Raw genomic sequence first — 11,280 nt, 5'->3', positions numbered from 1 at the left:
ATATATCGAGACGAGTTTATCAAAATCGTTATCATCCATGGACCCTCTTTTGGACCTATTGACTATTTGGGATGGATTTAACAGGGGTTGGACACAATGTCATCCCAGCTATAACCATGTTAAACTTATTTTTATCGACCCGAGTAATATTTTGACCAATAGGCTGGACTACATGACCTATCTATAAAACTTTGGTCGATTTGGACCATTTTTAATTATAATATATTCTCATTGTTCCACTCATTTAGATCTATGCATGTTTTCACACAAATTAATAAAGTATTTGGAAATGTAAATTTTATAAAGAGTTTTATAATTTTACCTTTATTTAATGAATATTTTATAAGTAAATAATTTTAAATAGGGGCAGATTGGTAAACGATTAGGAAATATAATATTTAACTAGTTATTCTGCACACGCGATGCGTGTGTGTACATGGCTCTGATACCACTGTTGAGATCTTGGTTTTCTCGTGCCCAAAACGCAGCGGAAGTTTTTAAAATTTTTATTTGATATTCAAAATATTTGGACGCTCGTATGGTTTAAATTAAATAAACATACATAGGATGTCAAAAGATATACCTTAGTGAAAAATTCACTTGACTCCAATTACTCCGGTAATAGCGGACGTAGCTCTTGTTGTAAATCCCTACGAACTTTCTTCGAACCTCCTTCTTCGATCTCCGAATCAAGTCCAAGATCGGATTACTTGTTACTCTTCTAACTTGCACTAGAAAGTACAAAAGATATTTTGCGTAGAGATAGAACACGAAGAAGAACGACTCAAGCCGAATTTTCTTGCAAAAGAAAAGGAGATTTCGAGAGCATCACTTTTTTCTGAGAGAGCCGAAAGTATACTTGCCACTAAACTTTCGGATTTTCATATATCAAATAGGAATCAAAATCATTATAATTTTTCTAATCCTTAATTTACTTAATTAATCTAATTAATTAAGTTAATTGAAGATTCTAAATATATGTCATATCATAGCCAATCTCGATTTTAATACATATATTTATTTTTTTCAAGAATATCATGCATTAATTTATTTTGCCTTGTGTGTAAGTTTTATAAAATTATGGTATCATAAATACTTTCATATTACATAAATCAATACCATATTTTATAAAAACATAATGGGCTATATTTTAACTCAATTAAAATATAATTTAATTATTAAAACCTATTTGAACTTTAATAAATTTGCATGATATGCTTATACTCTTACAAGCTCATGATCCATGCTCCCATTACATTAATCTCATCATAATCTCGATCAGTGATCAAATATCAATAATGTGACAATTTCAACTTGTTAGTTATTATGATACACACTTTAATTTCGAGATCACCAATGTCTAAATAAGGCAGGTGCACTCCTTTTGACTTTTTTAGCAGTCATGCTCTCAAAATTTCTATAAGCTTTTATAAACTTTATTTATAAGCTTATCGATTGATCATATCAAACTTATTTCTTATAAATTCAACTCCTTGAATTTATTATCACAACAGGAACAAGTAAACCAGTGCTTGTGTGACCCTCGATGGTTCAGGGATACAGCTAGCCGTGGGTTCACAACTCTTTGTGATTCAGGACATAATCTTTTATTCAAACTTGCCCTAATTTGCCCCATTCTATGTATCAACTATTGATCATGAGAATGTCAGAAATCATATTTTTGATTAAACCTATCGAATCATGGTAAGAGCGTCTATTAGCATCGCCCCATGATTCCCTATGTATCACTGATAGTGTCTGCAAGAACCAGTCGATTATGATTAACGTACAGTACGGTCCCTTCATCTCATATATCCCGATCGAATATGCAACCATTGGTTCATCGAGGGTTGCATAATAATTCGATAACTATGTAACACATCTTTGAGAATAAATAGTGGCATCGCATGTATAATTGGAGAACTCATTCTCAAAGTACATCTTATACTCTGGCCAGAGATTCCATGCACTATTATTTCATCAGATCACATAGAACATCCACATCCGTAGTTGAGCGGTGAATTCCCGACTACAATGCACTGGCTCCTACATGTGTTGCAACTGTACCCAATCTCGCCACCTGATGACCCCCTTGGAGTCGGTAAATGAGTTAAAGCACAGCCCTAGCATATAGAGCCTCAGTGTTGTCCTGGGTCGTAAGGACTAATGGTACACAATCATAACCACGGACTTATCCTCTCGATTAATGCTAACCACTTGGAAAGTTTGAGGGAGAGTAATACGGTATAATCATCATATGACTACCCATCTACATGTTTGGACATCTATATGCCTTTACCAAGAAATGCGGTACACAACATCACAGATGCTAGTCTCGAGCTCAAGCGACCTTTATCCACGTTTTAGGCGGTTGAATTGACTAGGATCGAATTTAGATTATATAGTGTTTACAAATGAGTTTTAACATCGAATTACGATTCATTCGTATTAAAGAATAATCAAGGTCTTTATCTATGTTGATCACATGGGTATACAGATAAAGAAATAACAAATCATGAAATAATGAATTATATTAAAATAAAAATTGTTTATTACGACTGAGTCAATAAATTTCCTAGCCAACAGTTGGCTTATAGGGCATCTACTCTAACATCCTCAACATGACTCTTGTTCTTTCCAACAAGGTCCTATTCATCTGCTCCGCTAATCCATTCTGTTGATGTGTGAGCCGTCATGAAATGTCTTTTGATGTCATCATGTTGTCAAAGTGCATCAAATTCGTCACTGGTATATTGTCCTCCATTGTTAGTCTTGAAACACTTGATTTTCTTTTCAGAATCAAGTTCAACCCGCGCTTTCAAATCTTTGAAGACCTCGAAAAAATCCGATTTCTTCTTGATTGGATACACCCAATATCTCCTAGAGAAATCATCAATGAACAAGACAAAGTATCTCACTCTTCTTAGGGATACAACCGGTGCTTGCCAAACATCCGAATGAATAAGCTCCAATATGCTTTGAATTTTGGCAGTAGAAATGCCAAACTTTAATCTGTGTTGTTTATTGTTAACACAATGCTCACAAAAGTGTAGTGACATTTTTGTAAGTGACACCAAATCTTAACGGGTAATACTGTCTTTACTGGGAACAGGACTGACGGTGGAGAAAGGATAAGATTGATATCTAAGAGATATGAGACCGCACCAGCAGATAGACACGCACCTCCCTGTACTCATAGGCCTAATAACCCGACCCATTAGCATTCAAGTAGGTGCACTCTGCGCTGCCACAAGTATAAAGAAATAAATTTGTGTATTGGCTAACAAAGAATCATGGATTCAGAATTTAAATAATATGGATTGGCAAAAGAATCATGGATTCGGGAAAAACCATATTCGGTGCATAAAAAACACAATACAAATTAGTACGAAAAATGAGAATTTAATAAATATTATTCTCTGTTGATGATGTGTATGTATATATTATGGGACAAATTTGGTAAACTTTATCCTTGGTTAATGGAGGAGGTTGGTACATTAAATCCAAGTTTTGCTTCACGGTTGTTTTTCTCCATTTGATGTGAGACTTCATTAAAAAGGTGAAAAAGTAGCTTTCTTTTGAGTAAGAAGAGCATTTATGGTAGTTCAATTGAAAAATCACAAAAATACCAAAAAATATTGGGTTTTTTTTAAAATTAATTTATTTTTTAATTTTATTTTCAAAAATAATTTAAAAAATATTTATATTGCAACTTTACGGCAATCCGTGCTTATAAAGCACGGATGTGCGGACATGGAGCATCGTCCGTGCTTTGTAAGCACAGACGGTGCTCCACGTGGAGCCACTCCGTGCTTTGTAAGCACGGACTCTGTCAAAATCAATTTTTTTTCGGTTTTTTCCTGTCCATTTATTTTTCTTTTCTGAACGATTCACGTGAATATTTCTGAACGATTCACGTGAATATTCATTCAGGCTCGTAACGCTTCACGTGAAAATTCAGAATTTCACCCGTACATAAATAATTGAAACGTAAACAGTAGTGAACTTTTTTATTCTATATAAACGATGATATATTAGAAAATTGCATTATCAATCTCTTCTTCAATTTTCTCTCAAGTTTTACTGGCAAAATGTCTCATATCGATATACTCTTATATTTTGGTGGTCACGTGGTTATCGATAATGGATCAGTTGAATATAGCATTACATTTGTTAGACCGATACGAGTATTACGGTCTATTAATTTGTTGGAGTTGGTTGAAGTTGTGCATAAAATGTTAGGAATCGATCCAACGAATTTTTCTTTGAAGTTGTCAACAAAATATTCATTCATGGAAAGATCATCTTGGCATGAAATTCAAGTCAATCTCGATGATGATGATTCTTTACAGTTTATAATGCAATGTGACAATATGCATATGTTGCATTTATACGTGGAAGCAAATTCAATTGAGCATCATGTTGGATTTGATGATCCTGACTCCTACGTTCGACATGCATCAGATTCTTGTTTCAATAACCAACCCGGTACTTCTACATATGATGGTTATCATGAGCAAGAATCTTTGATTCCACAGGTTACTGAAGGACTCGATAATATGATTTTCGATGGTGTAAGTGGGTCTTGAGATCAATATATCAATGTTTCGTCAGAACAACATCATGTTCCATATTGGCTGAATCCAACATTAGATACGAGTGCCCGTTGTCTGGATCAGGCCAATAATGATGATATTTTGAGGACTGATTCTGAACCCGATATATCATACAGTGAGTCTGAAGAAGAAGAAGATGATGATGAATTGAATGCTGATGATGAAGTGAATACTTGTACAAATCCTGATGAGGGAACATCATCTCGACAACCACCTCGTGACACATTACAGAGGCAGACTGTACCATTTCTTTCAAACACTTCTGAAATGCCATTATTTTTTAATAAATTATTTGGGGAAGAGCCTCCCGATTCTGTCGATGTACCTTCTGGAGTGCAATCAAGCTATTACAATCCGGATAAAGGTGAATTATGTGTTAATATGTTATTTAAAGATAAGAATGATCTTATTGCATCTATGAAGGATTATTCAGTAAGAGTTGTCAGGCGTGAGTACCGTGTCGTGGAAAGCACACTTAGTTTGTGGAAGTTATGTTGTAAAAACAATTCTTCTACGGTCATTTGTCGATGGGGACTTCGCGGTTCTTTGAAGGTCAAGACTGGGTATTGGAAAATAACAAAATATGAGGGACCTCACACTTGTATATTTACTTCTGTTGGTATAGATCATAAGAATTTGAACAGTCAAATGGTGGCACATACGCTATTGGGAGTTGTTCGTTGTGATCCTGCGTACGAGATTAAGTATATAATCGAAAATGTGAAAGATAAATATGGATATCAAATATCGTACATGAAGGCATGGCGCAGTTTGAAACGTGCTATGGAAATTGCTTATGGTACGTGGGAGAGCTCCGTTCAATTACTTCCCAAATATATGCTTGTTTTGTCCAAAAATAATCCGGGAACAGTTGTGGAGTGGAAGCATCTCAGAGCCAACACTGAAATGAGTAAGACACTGAACTATGTTTTCTGGGCATTCAAGCCGTGTATTGATGGGTTTCGGCATTGTCGGAAAATAATAAGTGTCGATGGTACACACTTGTATACCAAATACAAGCACAAAATGTTGATCGGTGTCAATCTGGATGCGAACAATCAGGTTCTACCGCTAGCATTTGCTATTGTGGACGAAGAAACAACAGATTCTCGGAAATGGTTCTTGGAGCACCTAGGAAGACATGTTGTTCGTAGTGAAAATGGTGCGTGTCTTATTTATGATAGACATAAGGGAATCGTGCGCGCAACTAGAGATCTACCATATTTTTAATCTCCTTACGGTGTGCATCGTTTTTGTTTGAGACATGTGTGTTCAAACTTTAACGCCAAATTCAAAGACGTGCATTTGAAAGATTTATGCCGGGTGGCAGGAACACAAAATCAAATTTGTAAGTTTGAATCAATAATGGAGGCAATCAAGAAAAAAAATATTTTGGCGTACCGATATTTGGCTGGAATTCCGAAAGAAAAATGGAGTTTGGCTCATGACGGTAGTTGGCGTCGTGGGGTGATGACAACCAATATGTCGGAGTGTTTGAACAGTGTGTTGAAGGGTGCGCGTAGACTTACTATATCTGCCATAGTACACTGGACACTTCTGAGGTGCGTACAATATTTCATTGAACGTGTGACAAGAGGTCATCGTATGGTTCAGGAAAATCAGCTGTGATCAGATTACGCATGTCGAAAATATGAGAAATGGGCGAGAAAATCTAGTGAACATCGTGTTGCGAAGGACGATATACGTGAGCAAACGGCTTCGATCGCAACTGTAGGAAGACCAAGTCGTGGCCACCATTTGCAGGTCGCGAAGATATCAACGAGTGATTGTTTATGTGGTAAATGGACGATTTTCGGCATTCCATGTTCCCATGCTATTTGCACCGCTCAGTGGCACTCTTTGGATCCAACGACACTTGTGCAGCCCTGGTATAACATATCTGAGTACTTGGCAACGTACGAGGGCAGATTTCAACCTCTTGCAGATGAGCGATACTGGGATCCTCCAACTTTCGAGTTGAACCACAACCCTGTTAGACGTGAAAGAAGAAGAGTTGGTAGAGATAGAACAACACGATTGCGAAATGAGATGGACACAGCGGTTTCCAGAGAGAGACAACATTGATGAAGTCTTTTGTTATGATGTAATAACGCTTGATATGTTAATTGAGAATAACTTTATGTACATTTTTTTTATGTTTTTGAATATTTACTTTTCAAATATTTAATTTTACAAAAAAATTAAAAGACGAGCAATCATCGAGTTCGGACGCGACCAGAAAATATAACCGCTCGGCGAGAGTGGCTGGGAAATTTTTTTACCCAGCCCCACGCCCGAGCGGTATTTTTTCACCGCTCGAGCGCGAGCGGGTATAAAGCCGCTCCCCCTTCTCTCCCCTCCCATTCACTCATTCTACAAACTTTTTCCCCTTCTCCTTCTCACTCAAATCCCTAACTAGAAATTCCTCTTTCTCGAATCCCCTTATCTATAATTTCTTAATACAAATTCCTCTTCCTCTTCTCTCATTCTCCGGCCATCTTCTTCAACACAATTCACCACCTGTAATTCTTATCTCCATGGCTCCTAAGAAGTCGAAAGGTAATCCTAGTTCTTCCTCTTATTCGTCATTTGATAGAAGTAGATTTGTGAATGAGGCGGCTAAGGCTCGGTATGAACATGCAAAAATTCATAGAAACCAGATTACTGAGCGAGGATTTCGTAGGCAAAGGGAGGATCGATACGTAGGGCCTCTTGTGGAGTTGGAGAGACGGGATGGGTAAAATTTGGGGCTCAACCTAACGCGGTGGTGGTCTCAGTGGTGCGAGAATTTTATGCAAATACGGGGGAGAGGACGGATAACAAGGCCTTTGTTCGGGGTAGACTTGTGTCGTATGATTCGGGTAATATCAATGCATTATTAGAAACGCCCGAGGTCGATGATTTTGCCTTCCTGGCTTTGGTTGCTGCCCCGGATTACGCTATGATAAACCACAAACTCTGTCATCCTAGGGCGATCTGGAAACCAATAGGAGGGTCACCCAGTTGTTTTGATGAGAAATATTTGACGGCAGATATTGCCCTTTGGTATTTGTTTCTGGCAAGGAGAATGATGCCGGTCTCGCACAAGAGTGAAGTACAAAAAGAGCGGGCCGTGGTGCTATATGCGATACATGAGGGTTACAACATCAATGTAGGAAAGCTCATCTATTCTCAGATCATGATGAGCGTGAATAATAGACACATCGGGCTTTTCTTTCCCACAATCATATCAGAGTTGTGTGCGAGGTCAAGGGTTGTATTTCGTGATGATGAGGAGTGGCTGCAACCAATGAAGCCCATTTGTGCAGATGACTTTCAACGGAAGTACACGAAACGACAGTTAGACTTCCCCACTCATGAGGGAGATACAGGTGGATCGAGCACCGTCGCCCCGCGTCGCCCACAGCCCCGCAGGCGGTCCCAAAATGACAAAGTAGATGAGACTCTTGCCTTCATGGCTCATCAAGAACAAGTTAACTTGAACCACAATGAACATTTTGCCTATGTCGAGTACATGATGCAGACAATGCTAATCCATAGGGGTGTTGACCCAGGGACCATCCCTCCACCTCCGCCGTTCATTCCTCTTTTCCATTTTCAATATGACTATCAGCAGCAAGGGGATGCATCGGGAGTGCCACCAGAGAATGACGAGGATGAGCTGTGATCAACGATTCCTTATTCAAGTTGAGTGAGGTATGATATCACATGCTTTTATTTGTTTATTAATATACAAATCATACATTGCATGTGTTAAAGTTTGGGGTTTAATAATTGTAATTTATTTTATTTTCGCAGGTGATCACGAACGGAAGAATGACAAATTTGATAACATAGACGTCAACTATGTTTTTTCATTTTATCTGTCAATCGTGTACTTTCTTGTGTTCGGACGTGTAAATGTTAAAACATTCTTGTGGACGTGTTTGTTTAATTGTGTTTCTTTTTTTTACTAGGCACTTATGATTTTTTAATCTTATATTCCGTTTATCTTTCGCTTATTATCAATATATTGTAGAAATGGTACAATTTATACAATGCAAACTATACAATAATAGAATTGATATAGTTACATTTAAGTTGAAGAATCATCGTCATTATTATAATGATACAAATGGTTTCCGGTCCCACAATCAGGTGGATTGCGTCTTCTCGTCCCTCTACGCAATCCTACATGTTCAGGATTTTCCTCATTTGAATAACCTGGAAAAGTGATAGGTGAAATAAAATTCCTCTGTGGTCGAGTGTCATGCACAAGATGCTGAGGACCAACATTAAGCATATTCGTAAAACTTTGTGTGTTCGACCAATACAGAGTATGAGAATCCGGCTGACCAAATGAACGAAAGTCAACAAACCTTGAATCACTGAAAAAACCAGGTTGAGTAGTTGAGGTTCCTGCAACATTCAATTCAGTTGACGGAATAATATTAGATGTTCCTGCAAACCCAGTTGGTTGCGTAACCATGTCACCTCCCTACCCGAGTGATGAATGGTGTGAAAATGGAGAAGGCGTACTGAAATTTTGTTGGACATTAAATTGTCCGACAAAAGTATTGTACGGATATGGTTGAAAACCAACGACAGAAACAACAGGTAATATGGTGCGAACAGTTATTCGATTATACCATTGGAAGTAGTCTTCTTCAGTTTGCATCGATCGCACGTGTCGCACCCCTTTTGCAACATATCTCAGCCTATTATTCCACAACTCAATTGAATTTCCATGATAATCTCTCCAATCGGTGTTTCGATGTCCTATTCTGGTGATATTATGCATATCATCATTGTCGATGGCAGACCCTGGAATTGATTGTCGTCTTCTAAATTGTCGCATCATCCGATTAGGACGATGCATCTCCACAATGTCAAAGCATATAAGAGGACAAACACATCGCCATATTTTGTTTTCGTATGAATCTATAATCGTCTTCACATCTATGTCATTCTTCTGATAAACGACCCAATTAAACTGTAAAAAATTAAAATGTTCATATTATAAATTCATCTACTCAAAACAAAATCATCTTCATTTAATCACTATTAAATATTAAAATTAAAGAATACCTCGTTAATATTCATACGATCTATAGAATCCCTTATAATTCTTACAGCATGTGTTGGCGAATGTGTGTAACTGAATTCAATTTTCCACCTACAATTTAAAAAAAATAATTACATATAAAAAATTTATACGAGATATATATATGATATTACCACAATAATTTTCAAATAATACCGTGCACCATATGGAGAAACTGAAATATTAGCATCTGAATCAACGGGAGGTACACCTAATGTTAACCCACCTCGGTCGGGGTTAACACATTTAATCCTGCTCCATGCCCATATCTGCTTATAATAATAAAAATATATCAACAAAATTAACAAAAACATTATGTTAAATAATCACATTACATTAATTATACCTGCATGATATATAAAGGTTCAGCCATTGTAGTCTTCTCTATACGTGACGCGTTACACAACTCACGGTGTAGAAATGCTAAAACTGCACTACCCCAACTATAAGACTTCACATTATCAATATCACGTAGCAGTTGCAAAAATATTAGTCTAGCAGACCCTCCTTGATAGTCAGGGAGCATTATTCCTCCAATAATCATTAACGCTATACAACGGGTAAATTTAACAACATCTACTTCTGAAGTATCATCAGTAACAATGTTAGACATACAATGATCGTATAGTGCAGTCATAGACAGATGACCACCTTTCAAATATTTTGATGGTGGCAAAAATCCCAACAAATCCAAACAGATGTGTTGTCATTCCTCGACTTTATGTGATACATCTATTTCAGTGACTGCTTCACCATCAATTGTTAGACCCCAAATTATTGAAACATCTTGTAACGTGACGGTTGCTTCACCACATGGAAAATGAAACGTGTGTGTCTCGCGTCGCCAACGTTCAACAAGAGCAGTAATCAAATGAATATCAAAAAGTTGTGAACCACATTCTAAAACTCCATAGAAACCCATATGATTCAAAAATGTAAGTACACGATTGTGTATATAATTATCAGTGTATAACTTCCAAATCAAATTGTCTGACCTCTTCACTTTGATAATGTCATCAACTGTTAAGGAAGAAATTGTTGATGACATATGTGTCTCTTGTAAATAGAGGACACTGAAATCTTCGGGACCTCGATTCTCTGTCATTCTGAAATATGTTGTCGATCTTCTAAAATTCAATATAAGGTAAGCACCGATGTCGAAAAACTTTTGAGAGGGGAGGGAAAATTATGAAGAAGAGAGAAGGAAAAAATAATGGGTAAAGAAGGAGGAATGAAGAGATAAAGAAGGAGGATAAGGTGAGGGTGAGGGGTGACGTGGAGTGTCCGCTCTTACGGAGGACGGACGCTCTAGCACCCGTGCTCCGTGAGCGCGGACGCTCCAACGTGAGCATCATCCGTGCTTACAAAGCACGGACGACGCTCCACGTCCGCACCATCCGTGCTTTGTAAGCACGGATTGCCGTAAAGTTGCAATATAAATATTTTTTAAATTATTTTTGAAAATAAAATTAAAAAATAAATTAATTTAAAAAAAACCCAAAAATATTGCATTCACAGTGCGTGTGGATAAATTCTAAGACGGAGGAGGGTGTGTTTCGAAAAATGAATGACTAATTAGCC

At 37.3% G+C, this 11,280-nt stretch overlaps 1 long non-coding RNA gene across 1 annotated transcript; it reads right to left on the bottom strand.

Moving 5' to 3' along the window:
• Window positions 1–9,321: 9,321 nt before the first annotated feature.
• Window positions 9,322–10,044, bottom strand: LOC140978945 (uncharacterized). The gene is made up of 3 exons (XR_012175682.1): window positions 9,856–10,044; window positions 9,684–9,771; window positions 9,322–9,588 (listed from the first exon to the last, which is right to left on the bottom strand). It is a non-coding gene; the product is annotated as an uncharacterized lncRNA (long non-coding RNA).
• Between the last annotated feature and the right edge of the window lie 1,236 nt (window positions 10,045–11,280).

This window comes from Primulina huaijiensis, chromosome 6, assembly GCF_012295235.1.
Source record: "Primulina huaijiensis isolate GDHJ02 chromosome 6, ASM1229523v2, whole genome shotgun sequence".
Classification (NCBI taxonomy): domain Eukaryota; kingdom Viridiplantae; phylum Streptophyta; class Magnoliopsida; order Lamiales; family Gesneriaceae; genus Primulina; species Primulina huaijiensis.
The sequence above is the reverse complement of the archived record's forward strand: the minus strand, read 5'-3'. Positions and strand labels throughout refer to the sequence as shown.